The sequence below is a fragment of the Cervus canadensis genome, chromosome 15 (assembly GCF_019320065.1).
Source record: "Cervus canadensis isolate Bull #8, Minnesota chromosome 15, ASM1932006v1, whole genome shotgun sequence".
Lineage (NCBI taxonomy): Eukaryota > Metazoa > Chordata > Mammalia > Artiodactyla > Cervidae > Cervus > Cervus canadensis.
Genome location: NC_057400.1, coordinates 45,637,972 through 45,652,242, shown reverse-complemented (window position 1 = coordinate 45,652,242; position 14,271 = coordinate 45,637,972). Strand labels below are relative to the sequence as shown.

General features: G+C 34.6%; 1 protein-coding gene across 4 annotated transcripts in view; it reads right to left on the bottom strand.

The window, feature by feature from the left end:
* Window positions 1–14,271, bottom strand: part of CSRNP3 (cysteine and serine rich nuclear protein 3) — a 196,145-nt gene that overhangs the window by 92,531 nt on the left and 89,343 nt on the right. The window contains exon 1 of one of the 4 annotated variants that reach the window (XM_043488096.1): window positions 8,098–8,228. The exons of 2 other annotated variants lie outside the window; for them this stretch is intronic. The gene's annotated coding sequence lies outside the window, so the exon portion shown is untranslated. Of the gene's footprint in view, window positions 1–6,275; window positions 6,413–8,097; window positions 8,229–14,271 lie in introns of those variants that run through there. One more of the 4 variants, XM_043488095.1, reaches the window with a different exon arrangement.

The following is a 14,271-nucleotide window of genomic DNA, read 5'->3' as shown; positions in this document are numbered from 1 at the left end:
TTTCAGAGAAGGTTCTCCTGGCATAAATTAAAATCATTTCACAATAGAGATAAAGCACACCAAACTCATACAATCTTTTAAAACTTGGAAACCCACTATTGAGAAAAGTTTCATCATTCAAACAAGTTTCACAAAAGCAGAATCATGATATTCCCCACTCCCCACCACCAATTTATCCAACACTTGCTACTCATGTATAGTCATCACAGAGCACTTCTAGGTATGCTACTGTTAAAATGATTTTTAAGTAAAAAAGATGTAGATATATTTTCTAGATTTCTTTGGAAAAACCTTGTGACTACATCAATTGATGCAGTATTTCTAGACATCATTCTGATCCAGAGGAAGTTTAAAACAGCAGTGAGTCCATGAATATTTTTTTTCGTGATTTAAACAAATTAGCACTTTTAAGTCATGAGGCAGAACTGGAATCCTGCTCTACAACAGCATTGGATCAGCAAACGTTTCTTGGGCACCGAACATGAGCCATGCTCGCTCTATAATTGAAAGGTCCATATGTTAGGGGAAGCACACTGACTGAAACCACCCACCCTGGCCAGGCACCATAGTAACCATTTGCATGAGTTGTTTTACGACAGGAGGTCCTGGTAAGGAACACGGAACTAATAAGCCAGCACCAACCAGAAGAGTTCGGGAGAGGTCAAAAAGAGACACCACATGTCCGACCACCTCCCAGAATCCTCCTCTCTGGCATCCATCTTGGCTGAACAAGGCGTGCACCACCAGGTAGACTCTGAGTCAGAATGATCGGCTAAAGACAACCCGGAAACGAATCCCATCACCATGAAACCCAAGGCTGCGAGCCACGCGGCAGAGCTGTTCTCCTGGGTTCCCTTACCTACTGCTCTCTGCCCAGGTGCCCTTTCCCAACAGAATTTCTTGCTTTGTCAGCACATGTGTCTCCTCGGACAATTCACTTCTGAATGTTAGACAGGAGTCCAGTTTCAGGCCCTGGAAGAGGTTCCCCTTCCTGCAACACATAGTCTATGGATAAACCAGGAACTTTGGGTGGAAAAGGAACAACTAATGCCTTAATTGTACAAAGTCAACGTGGAAAAGAAAAAAATAGTAGAGCAAAGCCTTAAAAATGAAAAATATTAAAGCAACAAAGGATATAAAACAAAATTCAAAAAAAGCATATATTACTACATATGTGAGGATTTTGTGGATATTACATTTCTAGTTGGTAGGACTATGAAACCACATATATTCTGAATTTGATAACTGTGGTGGCTGCCACTTCTACTTGTCCCATCTGAATATAAGGCATCAACTGCTCAGTACTTCCTAGGTATGACCTCTCTCCTAGTGGGTTTCTATCTTTGGAAAACATGTTTTTTTTTTCATCCATTGAAATTTTATCAAGAGTGTTGTAACTATAGACTTAAGCTGAACTTGTCATATGAGGACCAGGGAACCGACTCCTGTGGGTTGAAAAATATTACTAATTTATTACTATAGTTCTCACTTATAATGCTCATATTCTGTGCCAGGCATGCATCATGCCATTTTGTTTTCATAAAAGTTCTTTGATACAGACACAATTATCTCCACTTTGCAAATGAAGATGAGGCTTACAGTTTTCAAGTACCCTGTCCAGGGCCACATGGATTGTAAATGGCAGACCATGCTTTAGAAATGACAACAGGGTTGAAACTTGAAAGTAAACTCCCAAACACCATGCTATTCAGTCTTTTCACACTCCACAATATAGTGTGAACTTACACTCTTTAAAACTACATAATAAAAGCACTTACTTATCAAGAAAACAATATACAATATTTTCCTGGTTTTTCAGTTCATGAATTGCCATAGATTTACAATGTTTTGTTGTATTAGACAAAATTACCCAGGCTTGTTAAAGTAGTTCTCAGGCATTTTTAAATGCTAGTGGGCAAAAGAAGACCATGATATAGAATTTTTCCCCAGTACTTTGGACTATTCTAATTCTTACAGAATGAGAAGCAACATTTCTTCAGCTCTTCAAAAATCTCTGGAGTGTAAGAGACCACCTATTAATGGGTATGATATTAACCACTGTATGTATCTTAACATATACACTATACTAGTGAATTTTGAAGAAATAGGGATTGATGGCTCTGTTGTCTTTTCTTGTATATGATTGGGGGGAATGTTAGGCATACACACATGTGTACATGCATGCACACACAAAAACAACTAAATAATGCATTTCTAAATGAATATGTGCATTCATAAGCTTACATGGAGATGAGAGATTTCCTGAGTAATAATTAGCATGGCAGTAGAAGGTGGTGTATCTCAAAGTCCCAGGATTTAAGTATGAAATAGACCACAACTCCTGAAATTGGTAAGAATAGGTATATGCACCAGTGTTTAGTCAAACGCCACCAAGATAATTGGTCTGTGTGTTTTCTTTGGTATACCTGCTAGAAATTCCTCATTCCCTATTAGAAAAAGTAATTTCAAATCCCTGTTGGTGATTTAGTATGACAGATTCTCATTGTAGCAACAAAACTCAATTTCTCATTTATCTGGAGTTCCAACATGATTTAAATATCCTGAATGTAAGAAAAACGAAGACAAATTCTACGTTTCTGTGCTCAGTATACTACATATCTGCATGTGTCAGAAGGTCAGCACATAGGAGTGATACAGAGGGATGTTTACCTCTCCCCATTCTGCCCACCAAAGTCTAAGCTATACAGAATTTAATGTAAACTAAGTGCACATACTTCATTTTAAATTACTATCAGATAAGGAGTAATCATTAATTACTAAAATAATAAATATTAACAGGAGAAAAGAAAGAGTAAAATATAAAAGGCACATAAAGTATATTGAAAGCATATAGAGCTATATGCTAGAAAGTATATAATGGCAACACTATTTAGTACTGGACTTTCCTGTAGCTCAGATGGTAAAGAATGTGTCTGCAAGGCAGGAGAACCGGGTTCAATCCCTGTGTAGGGAAGATCCTCTGGAGAAGAGAATGGCAAGCCACTCCAGTATTCTTGCCTGGAGAATCCCATGGACAGAGGAACCTGGTGAACTACAGTCTGTGGGGTCGCAAAGAGTTGGACATGACTGAGCAACTAACACTATATAGTATTGGTATACAGTTGAGGAACAATGTTATCATTTGCTATAAGTCAGCGTAATGGTGGAAATAATTCTTATGCCATGAAGAAGGGCCTAAACTGATTTCCATTTTGCTCAACAAAGCAGAATGATATGTACCATATTTTAACTTCCAAGAAACCAATACCATTAAAGAAAAACTGGCCATTTAAGTTGTAAACTTTACATATTTGGAAAATTGGTTAATTTAGTAGATTACTTTCCAACTGTCCTAGACAAAGTATTACTATAATGTTGCCATCTGTCTAATAATATGGAATAAAAATAAGACCTTTAAAACCATCTTACAATTGTATTATCCTTATACTCTTCAACAAAATTAATACAAGTCTATTTACATTTTAGAATAGGCAATAAAAATGCAATCATTTGTTTTGACTGTTTCCTAAGAAATGCCAGTTTAAGATGAAAAAATGTGATTGTTTTGAATACTCAATTATTCTTCACATTTTTCATCTATATGTTGTAATTTTATTCTTCTTTCTTTTTCATAGGCACCAGAACTTCAGGGAAAGGACACATATATTGATAATACAACCTAAAACCTATACACACAATTTTGAGACGACAACAGTTATTTGTAGATTTTAGATTATGTTCCATCCTGCTAGACTGAGTACAACATGTTTGCCCTAAAATCTCTTCCAAGCTTACAATATGGTCTCTAGTTTCAAATGATGACAAAGACAGATTGGTAATCAGAAAGCAGGAAATTAATTTTTGAAAAATCCTTAAAGATTTTTTTGAAGTCTGATATAATACCACCTCGTAAAGTACACTGTGTACGTCCTTCAATGATTTGTTTTTACATTACTCTATTTGCTCTTAACTTTCTAAATTTAATTTCATTTGTATTACAGAAATGCATTTTTCTATATGCATTTAAGTATCCAGACCATTAACTTACTAGGTACCTGCTGCTGAGACTTGTATGGAAGCTGTATGGTTCAAGCAAATGCAAAAAAGACTTCAAAGTTTTGAGTGAATTTGCATAGAGACATAAATTCTCCAGGATATTCAAAGCAATAAATTTGCCGCAGGACATATATAGCTCTCTCGTGGCTCACGAAAGCACAACAATCCTCTTTATTTCACATTTGTCTATTACCACGTTTTCTACAAGAATCTTCACAGGCGCTACTTCTTTGCCCTCACTGTTTTTATTTCTATATTCAGAATGTGCTAATGGGTAGTAGCAGTTGCATTTACAAAGTTAATAGTATTGGACAGGCTAAATGAATTTTAAACCTAGTTCTTTCCTCTTCCCTGTGCCCTGCGTGTAACATGTGTAGAGGGCTGGTAGGTATAAACTCTGGGCATGACCTGAGCTAAAAGTAAAGAGGTTTGCTTTTCAAAATTGTTGGATAAAATATAGTTGACCGTAAGAAAGACTTTATTTGGCTGTTTGAAATACATGTATGTATGTAGTATGTATGCATACATATATAATATATACATATTATATATATTTTATATAACAACATATGAATATATAAAATATATGTAAATATGTATTTCATAAAATTATATACCTATGTATAAAACAAAAGCAACCAAATATGTTGTTTGGACCAAAGGACAGCATTTTCCATTCTACATAAAAAGGGGCAATTGACTTAAAATATACCCCCTTAAGCTGCAGTCATTACTGAAAGTTACAAAAGAGAGTTTAGAAGAAAATGGCAGTTTATTTGTCTTTACAAAACTCATACAAAATATGAGTATCTTTTCCTAATTTAATCTCAGGATTCTGGATAAATGTCAGAATGTCCCCATAGTGTGATAAAGGATGAGAATCTGGCCCTACATGACTACTATGAAGTGATTTCATAAATATTTAAAATACTTGTCCTTCACTGTTTTAAATGGCCATTCTCCTGTTTTGGTCTGCCCTCCATACTCCCTGTACCCCATTTGAAAATAAAAGATATTAGTGCCAAACTACCAAATCTTGATAATCATTATAATAAAATTAATGCCCCCCTTTTCAATGCAAAAGAAAGTAATTATCTAAACATGTACTAGCTCTTTGTAGGTAAGGTTCATAAAATTCACTCAAAATATCTTAGGCAAATATGAAAGCATAAAGCAATTTCACAACGAAACATTATTTTGCCTCTTCATCTTTCCAACTTATTTTCATACACATATAACCTATAATGTAAACAGATAAATATTTGATGCAAATTACAATAACATTTTTCCCCATCAGCATTGTAACTGCTGAATTGACACATTTGAAAATTTTAATGACATAGATTGTCTGATCATGCTGCTTTAATTAGGTTTATTTTAAAATATGCTTTTTAAATAAAAAAGCAATATGAACAATAAAAGTGAGGACACATTTGTTTGGTTCAGGTCAGACTTTACTATGATGTAATCACACATTTTACTAAAGTGTGAAATTTAGTCCATGGAAAAAGACTTTTTTCCTGCCTGTGACATTTATGAGGTTCACTTCACAATCCAGACTTAACTGAAAGGAAAAGTCATAGGAAGCTGAACATGTTGAGTTCAAAATAGCATTATCTAAAAGTTCCAAAGAAAATTAATAACAATTATGAAAATTAAAGTATTTAAAGGATGCAACCCCCAAATAAGAAGTTATTTCTTTGATAAGGTGTTTAGTAATGAAATACAGAACAAAGACTGTCCAAAATGAACCCTCTCTTAAAAGGAAATGAAAATATAACTTATTGAAACTGTCCTTATGGTATCATGAGGGTTATGAACAAAAGAACTCCATTATTTAGTTCCAGATACCTCACAAGAATCTTAGGTTCTTATTTAAAACAGATTTCTTAAATATGTGAAAATCCTCTAAAAGTTTAAAGTCTTGACATTCAACTAGATGTTTCAACCCAGATACCTCCCTCCAATCAAAAACTTTCTCCAAAATGGAATTATTTAGGATCCCCAACCCAAATTTTTTCTCTCATGACATTATTCCATTAGAACAAAACACCCACGTTTCAAATTGAGACAACATTAAGAAGATTTAATAAACTAGTTAAGGGAAGCTGAAAATCAAGAACACCCTGCCGATTTCCACAATGAATTAAAATAGCCAATCCTCATCGGTGTCTTTTATAGGAACAAAATCAGGCGCATCACGAAATCTGTCACCGTACCTGCGTGCACTTGAAACGACTACGGCACACACGCTGTAAGATCTTCACTCTGAGACATAAAGCACACTTCATGTAACTGCTGCAAAACACTGCTGCAGAGGAGCCCAGTGCATTTTTTTCGGGCAACTGATCCAGCTTTCCACCAGCCCTGTGACCTTTGAACTCCCTTCTGCCCCCTCCCTCCCCCCCTCGCTTCTGCAGTCAAAGCCTCGGAGCTGGTCTCATTTGCATAAGGCTCGGGCAGCCCTCCAGCAGCTGAAACGGAATGCTGGGTAAGGAATTGTGGAACTGCAGTTCTGCCAGAATACCTGAATCACCCGAGAACTGGAATCCGCGATGGGGGGTGGGCACCGACTGCGCCGGGCTGCCGGCATCACAGCCCCACCCCCAGCCCCCCTTGTCTATTAATGTATAAGTGTTTTTAACTCTTTGTTTTAGAGTCCTGCTTTCCCCTTCCCCACCAAAAAGAAGCTGTCAGCAGTGACTATGGTAACCAAGGAAACCCAAATAGTCAAATACTTCATTTAAATACATGTGGAAGGCCAATTTAAAATTTTCATTAACTCCTCTTGTTTTTGAAACATAGCTATTTTCCCCCCCTTGCAAGGCACAGTGCACGCATAATCAGGGACATAGGGTATTTCTTTTTGTTGTGGTTTAAACAGCATCTTACAGGCATACATTTGAGTCACTATACGAATACATGAAGTCACTCTGGTAATTCTATAAAATGTTAAATGCGCCCTAGTGCCTTAAGATCATCCTAAATGATGTCCGACAAATTAATTGTAAAGAATTTAGGTCCCACGATGCCTTTAAAACAACACAGCAGTAAAAATGTAGAGCAAAGTTAAACTGTGTGTTTTGATCTAAAGATTCATGCAGCAGTAGCGCTTGTCTCTCCTTGGCAGAGATGTTCAGTGTTGTGCTATTATTTGCTAGAGTTATTTCTTCCCTTGTCTTCCTACACACAGCAGTCTCTCTATTTAAAACACAAACTCTCTTGCTCATAAACCTAAGAAGTGATTATTTTCTAGGTACAGAAGGTCATGTATACATATTTTTATAAATACCCATGAAGGCACATATTCTTTTCTAAATGGTGAGTCAATGGAAATATGCATCATCACATAATTAATCCATTCTTCTTTTTTAAATTAAGCTAATTTGTTTTCTCCTTTAATGAGTGAATAATATTTAAGAAATAAACCGTTTAATGCAATAAAGAAATATAACATGATAAATAAAAGGCACAGATTAATGTAGATATATGCTATTTTATAGTTAAATATAAAATGCATTGTTCTGAGAGATAGCATTATTAACATTTCAAAATTTTCTTGGTTTTAAAATTTTTTATTTAAATAATTGACTATGCTAAATCTCTTGTAGTACACTAAAAGATATCAATAAATTTTGAATGATATATCATCCAATTCATAAGACACAAACTATTGCAGTACAGAATTTTTTAATTCTGGAAAAATAAATGTGAAGATTTTTATTTGAGCTATTTGTTAGTATTCTGCCATATGTTATTTCTGCATTATAGAAGGCTAGAAATTACTGAATGATTTTTTTAACCCATAAATTTTTAAATAGGATAAATAACTTTTCAGTTTACTATAATCATATAAACATTTCTCTATCACATCTGACTACATCAGCCATTTAATTGAGTTGGGTCAATTCAAGTGCATCCTTCATATTACACACTGTAAATATCTTGCAAAGTTTTTAAGGCAAAATACACACCAGCCCATCCTAATTTAAATCCAATCAAACACAAGGAAGTGTTGGAGTAATTTATAAAATCACTGACCTGTTCAAATAGCTGTAGTCTTAGTCCTTGCACTCTTTTTTCATTAGAATCCAAAATAAATTGATTAACATTTTCTAATGTGTGTCAGCATCACCGAAGGCACTGTTCTTCCTGGTTCAGCGGAATCTTCTGAAATTTGCCAGCCCTGTGTTTTATTGCTGGTACCGTATGCTTTATTGTTCAGCGACAAGAGCTTCACTCTGCACAAAGACTCATTACCTACTGCTTGCTGCACGGCATCAGCCTCACTGAGGCTGCCTATATGTGATCACATGGGAGTTTTGTCTGAGAAAGCCAGGCATGCCGCTGACTTCACTGTGTCTATGGATATTTTTATCAGCTGAGGTCTGCTAGGAGGAAGGAATAACAGATTAGGGAGCTGCTCTAAGTCATTAATGCAGCACAACTTATGGAAATCCCTTCACAAGATTTTTTTTATTATTATAGAAAACATTTGAGCAGGCATTCAAAAGAAGTTCACTAGATTTCATTTTAATAAGAAGCTGGAAAATAAGGAAGGGGAACTAAGAAAAAGCTGTTTCCCACCTTTTGCTTTCTGAAAGTACTTCTGTACAAATGTTATTAAAGAACCTTGCTGAACTGAATGATTTGACAGTATGTTTAACCTTTAGATTGCTGGTGTTTCTTTTTCTTGGCTGTTTTCGAAAGGATAAGTCATTGTTCCCCTCAAAATCGCCTCAATGAAAATCTCAGTCACTAATAGATATGATATATGAATAAAAATAGAGATGTTCTAATTACTTTTGATAAAGTAGATGAGAGAGTGTCTTTTATTGATGTATATAAGTGAGGTAGATGATTAATTTATCTTCTCAAAAGATGACACATTCCTATAAGAGCTGACTTAAAAGAACAATGAAGATTTCAATTTAAAGATCTAAAGGGCACGTGGTTCATATTAATTCTTAAAATCGCAGTAACTTATTTTAGACAGCTCACCTCAATAAAGCATATGGTTTACCTTATCTGATTTCAGTGTTAACAAGTAGTTTCAAAACTGACTACTCAACATTTATAGTAATTTTTCTCCTATGTAAATACTGAATTAATACACATACATATATACACATAGGTATAGTCAGATTATCTTTCCAAAGTATATTTTAAAATAATTACCTAAAATTATTTCTCAAAATTTGAAAATGGATAGTGGATTTCCAAATGAAAAAGCTATTTAATAATTGGAAGTTGATGAAAAAATAAACTTCTTATCTCTTTAATAATCTAAATTGAATTGGTAATTGAAAGCTTGTTTCTTGTTAATCTCAGTGGAAATCTTAGGACAAATACATGCAATGTGCAACGAACAGCACAAAAGTAAAAGTCAGAAACACCATAAATAAATATCAGAAAATAAATTTTTCTGTACAGTTAGATATATGGAACATTTTAATAATGCCTGTAAGTAATATAGTAATCCTAAAAATAGTAAATCTATATACCTTTAAACTTTTCATTAATGAGAAGTTATTTTTTGGAAATAATTATAACTTAAAATTTTTTTGTGTCAGCTGAAATTTTAAAAAATAATTTAAAGCCAAAATAGACATGTGTGGCTAAATAGCCAGTCTCTAAATACGATGATTTAACATCATTCTTTATAATATTTTTTGTAGTGTTAACATTGATTTAGAATGTTTCATGACTTAAATAAATGCCTTTTCATGGATTTTTCTTAACCTTGAAAAAATATTCAGATATGTTTCAAATGCTACCATTTTAATGCATTTGTTCCAAAATGCTCATGTTCATTTTCCCCTGCATATAAGAGCCGCACTAAAGCTAGAAAAACCTTGGGGCATTAAAATAAAAAGGAAAACAAGGGTTTCTGGCTTATAGTGTAATTCTGGGTTCTTAAAGATATGCATATTGTAGCTAATATCTTTGATGATGTCATCATATTAATGTACAAGGAAATAAACAAAAGGCAGCCATTTTTCTGTTGCTGCATCACTTCAAAAACAGTGAAATAAAATGGTCGCCAAATGGAAAAAAAGAATCAGCAGAAAACTAAGTTACTTTCAAATTCTTGGGAGAGGGAGGGGCAAAGGTTGTGAAATTAGAAATAAAAATCCATATATATGAATTTTGTGTGAATGTATGTAAATAAATAATTTATAATAAAGAACTGTAAATAAATACTAGGGATATAGAAATAGCAAGCAATTTAAACAAATTATCAGTAAAATGATATCTCCAATGGAAAGACTATAGTCTGTAAACAATGTATTAAATGTAAAAGCTTATTAAATTCATTAATGTTGAAAAAGGTATTTAAAGATGGACAACAGAGTTGGAAAGATCTAGAAAAAAACAAAATGATCATGAAACAGTAATTAGCTTCCCAGGTCTACTATTGTCTTAAATGACCTTGGTGAATGATTCTATCATCTTATGCCTTATTTGTCAAGTCTGCAAAACAGGAACAGAAAAATCTTTGGAAAACATGTCGTGGAAGTAAATAGCAATATTTTTATACTTCAGTTCTCTAAATAAGTTTTAACCAAGCATTGTCAACTAATATTAGTAAAGTAAGGAGAAATGATGTAAAATTCTAATGAGTAGTTAAGAGAATTTTTGAATGCATTATCCTAACAGCATAGATAAACAGTTCTAGTAAGTAGATAGGACTTTCTGAAACAAGAGGTGATTTTTCCCTAGTACCTACAGGAAATAAACTAGAAATGAATTTAGTAAGCAATTTGAAATGAATCTCAAAATTGCCTCAGGATTAAAACAAATTACAAAATATACCCATCCTTCCAATCAAAATTCTGTAACTTGGTCAGGGACATGACAAGAGAATTGCAGCAGAGTTTCTGATTCTCACACAATGAACAGCAATGCCTCTGCTTATATAACAAGTTCATCAGCCAAGAGTTCTTTACATTTGAAATTACCAGAGAAACACGAGATCACAGCTTAAAGAAGGAAATTCCATCCAAGATTGAAAGAAAATTTTAATTTGCTTTGTATATGAAAAGCTGTGAATTCAAAAAAGATGTGTCAATTCTTATTATTGACTCTTACTAGCTTGACTTTTCTCTAATGACAAAGAGGCATAATAGAATCATTTTGTTTGCCCCTCTTTTCTACAAAATAACTAATGCTTGTCAGAAGTAATCCAGAATGTTTGCTATCCAGTTCATTTAGTAACTTGGATATAGACACACCAACTGAATGGTCCCTTGAAAATTCTACTGCATGAAGGAAGATGAAGATTAAGATACCATCACCTGCATTAACTAGAACCATATTAATTGGCATGTATACACACACACACACACACACACACACACACACACACACACATATATATACTGGCATATACCAATACATCATGTTAGATGTACCCTTGATAAGGCTGGATTTTCAAGTTACCTTCACCCTTCTTTACAGTACATTCAAAGAAGTCAGTAAGTTGGCCACATCAATGTCAAAATCCAGGACTAACTCAATTCAATTCAACAAACATTTGAGAGTTTACTATACCAAGCTTGAGAGAGTTGCTAGGGGTATAAAAATGAAATATACACTGTACCTAAGACAATTATAATCTATCTAGCTAAAAAATAAAAGTTGCTTAGCAAGTTATGGGAGGAGTAGTACAATGGAGATATGTTTTCTAAAGTTTGACTATTTTATTGATTTAACATGTATTTTAGGTACAATGAATATAATTTCTTTTCAATATTGTTTCACAAAATCAGAAAATCATTTATCAAATGTCATATCTAGATGTCTATATATATATATATGTAACATGTAATAGCTACATATTCCTGTGGTATCCTTCTCATCAAGAGGTTGAATTTAATTTCCCTTGCCTCCTTAATGATTTGTTTAACCAATAGAGGCTGCACAAGTGAATGTTCTGGAGATTCCAAGGTTAGGTCCTAAGAAACGTTAAAGCTTCCACTTCAGCCTCTTGGAGTCTCTTGAGTCTTCCAGGAGCCTTGAGTTGCCATGTGAAAGGAATAACTACACTAAGACTGTCACAAAGAAGCCACAGAGTAGCACTCTGATCAAACGATCTGAACTGAGTCCAGGATTCTGGCCATTCCTGATGCCTAACCCATATGGAAAGCCATCATGGACCCTCCACATCTACCTAGCCACCAAAGGTGTATCATGAAGTTACCCTAGTTGTCACTATGGGGCAAGAATCACTGAGCTGAGTTTTTCTCAAATTCTTGTCCTAAATAATTCATAAGATATAATAAAATGGTTGCTGTTTTAGGCACTAAGTGTTGTGGCAGTTACTCAGATATTGATAACTAGAACCTAGTTACATGTGTAGGACAGAGACAACATAATAAACATAAAAGTACAAGAAAGGGCAGTCTAATATATATGTATATATATATATACACATACATACAAATACATACATATATATATACACACATACATGTTTCCCAGGGAGTGCTAGTGGTAAAGAATCCACCGACAATGCAGGAGACTTAAGAGACAGGGGTTCGATCCCTGGATTGGGAAGAGGCCCTGAAGGAGGGCATGACAACCCATTCCATTATTCTTGCATGGAGAATCCCATGGACAGAGGAGCCTAGTGGGCTACAGTCCATAGGGTTACAAATAGTTGGACATGACTGAAGTGAATTAGCATGCAAACATTCAGTGAAATGGATGAATTTAATGGATTCATTAAAAGAAAATACAACTTAGGAGGGTGGAGAAAAAAGCAAAAAGAAAAAAACCCCAAAATCAGAGCATGTCCAAGCACATGAGGACTGAGTTATCTAAGAAGATTGTATTGCCAGAATGGGATATCTGAACTAACAGAGAAGAAATTGCTTCACTAGCCAGAAGAAAAGGGAATTCCCAGTAATGGTACTTTGGGAAAAACCCAGCAACAGGGGAAATAGCTTTACTATAATGAGACGAACTTTGAGGAAGTTTGGGTGGCAAGAGATTTAGGCATGTGCTGGGAGGTTAAAGGAGAAAAAAGGAAGTCTGGTGCCCGTTCTTGGAGTGCAGGGAAGCTTGAAGTGCAGAGATTGTTGCAACACAGGAGACACTGGGAAGTGACCAAGGCATAGAAAAGGAGGTATGGTCAAAGTGATGAATAAGGAAAGCAATGTTGGCAGGAGAGAAGCAAGGCAGCAGGGAGTCTGAGGAAGAGGAGATAAGAAGAAATGATGAAACCCTGGCAACTGAGGAATGAGGAGAGAGGAATCCATCATAAAGAAAGAAGGAATTTTAAATTGGTTGGATAAGCCAAGCTCTCTGATTTATTGCGTTAAATTCAACAGTTCTGTGATTTAGTTACAAATTATATATGACCAGTATAGAGCATATAACTAGCTTTGTTAGACAGATTTAGTAATTTCATGGGTAGTTTGATTTGTATTGGCCTCAGTTTGTCTACTTTCAAATATTGTGAAAATTGGTTTACATCATATTTTGTTAACATTGTGTTTGGGAGCTTACAAAAGACTATAAAACAACAGGATCTTCCTTAAATAGATAGAGTACATAGAGGAAACCACTTATATTTCTTTCTGCCATTTGATTCCTAACTTGAAAAAGAAAAGTATGTCTTAATTCTACAAAGATTAAAAAGATAGTTACCTTTGGATAATGCAAACTAAGACAAAATATGCTCCTCCACACCCCCAAAACCACACACCGTTACCTATCAAAGTATACAAGTCTACTAGAGCTTTATTTTTCTGATTCTTCATTCTATTTGAATATTAGACTACCAAAGTAGCAGATGTTAGGTTAGCAGCCGGTGAACAGCCATGCAGAATGATGCAGGTTAAATGGTAGGTATTGCTATAATTGCTGCTGCATATACAATATGTACATAAATCATCTGAACACGGCTGCAAAGAAGTCTTTATGCAAAGTGACCCAGAGAAGAAAGTATCCAGGTTTCCCCCTACCCTTCATTCTCTTTATCAGCACAAAAGCATTAGAAAACAGCATTTATCCAGAGAAAAGAGTAAATGAAGCAAACCTCCTCTCTGAGAACACAAAGGATACATTTATTTCTTAGTGACCATCAACTTTGATTATAAAGATTTCTTTTTATGCTGAATTAGATGTCTAACATGGGACCAAAAATATGGAGTCAAACAGCACATGCAAAAGCAAACAGGAACTGAGCAGGTAAAAAAAGAAAAAGAA